Here is a 1654-nt window from a genome sequence, read left to right as displayed (position 1 = left end):
AATTAAGTTCCTTATACTCAGTGTTGTAAATAGTTATACTTTATTGCTTAATAAACGTGTTAGTCATAAACGTTACATCTTTCGTTTTCTTCTTCGAACTCGCGCTCACGACGCTTCACACTTTGCGCTCCCCGCGGTAAGTCCGCTCGCGAACATAAATAAAAAACAGAATTAATGTATTTTCAAAATAAAATATATATCTGCTGACAAGTATTAACTTTTATATATATATATATATACTTTAACGCAAATTAAAATAAATCACATACAGTCTTTAAAGTAAAAAGAATTATGAACTTTTTAAAAACTTATTCTTACTCGCACTTCTAAGAACTAATGACTGTTTTTATGAACAATGAACATATATACTTTCTAAAAATTAATCACTCGAATCATCACTGATTTAATAAAACAGAATTACAACTTTTTTAAAAACTTATCCTTATTTGCAGTTCTAACAATTATTCATTCATTTTCAGATGCAAAAAGAATCCTTTTTTTAGAATTTTTAGAAAAGAATTCTTTTTGCATTTGAAATAAACTCAGAATTGGTGACATATAATCGAGTTCTTTTGGACTCTCTGTGCTATCTGGAAAGCCTTAATTTTTTACCATACATAATTATGTATAAAGAAAATAATATGTAAAAAGTATTTAAAAAAACATTAATTCAAAGAAAAAATTTGTGGTCAAAACATATTTACCGATGAACTTAAGATTTACTGTATTTTATCAAGATACTTTCGCACTTCCTTATAATAACAACTTTCATGAAAGTCAACAATAGAGAAGTTAATAACCTCTTGCGCAGCACGATGCGCAGTCGTCTACTTAACCTTTGCCGTGTCACTGTAGGAAGATTTTGTGGAGAATTAAATTTCTCACAGCTTTTTAAGAATAATATTTATTTTATTATTTATACAAATTTTATATTTGTATTTATTTTGAATAAAGTTTAGGTGGCCCTGAAAAGGGCCGTTTGTTTTCCTCTAAAGGAGTCTTTCCCTCCAATAGATCGGCGGATACGTTCTTGTTAGCTTCCTTGGACCCAAGACCCTGTCGGCGAAGAGTAGGCTAGTTTCCTCTCGGTCTAGGGTTTCCTCCGTCTGTGTAGCCTTGGTGTTCTGTAGTCTCTCCCAGAATTTGTCGTCTTCTGCGATGGAGATGGCTTCCTCTCTCCGATGATCTACGATGATCGGCGAGTCGATCCGGCGATCCTTGGGTCTCCAGGCTGAAGGCAGCTCCTCGGCGGTCTCTCTCTTACTGGCGGTGGAACGTCCAGAGGAAGGAGAATCCAGGGCTTCTTCACCTCGAGTTCTCTTGGAGGAGACGGCGAGAGATCAATCGGGATTAACCTCCACGGTATTCCTCCTTGAGTAGGCTCCAGGATGAATCGTTACAGTTTATTCGCCTGATTGCAAGTGGCTTGCATCGGCTCGTTTCGCGGGTATATTTATACCCATGTTGAATGTTTTCTAAATTCGAGAAAACCTTCCATCTATCGGCGTTGATTTTATTTATTAATTGTGAGTTTTATTTAGTTTTCCATGGAAAAACAATTGCCGAATTACTTTGAATTTATCGTGTGCTGAAGCTTGACGCGTTTCATAATGTCGTGTCGGAACGCGCCAAAATGTGGAGTCGAACAGACCGC

This window comes from Wasmannia auropunctata, unplaced genomic scaffold (genome assembly GCF_000956235.1).
Source record: "Wasmannia auropunctata unplaced genomic scaffold, wasmannia.A_1.0 LD336106.1, whole genome shotgun sequence".
Taxonomy (NCBI): domain Eukaryota; kingdom Metazoa; phylum Arthropoda; class Insecta; order Hymenoptera; family Formicidae; genus Wasmannia; species Wasmannia auropunctata.
Note: the sequence above shows the minus strand (reverse complement) of the source record.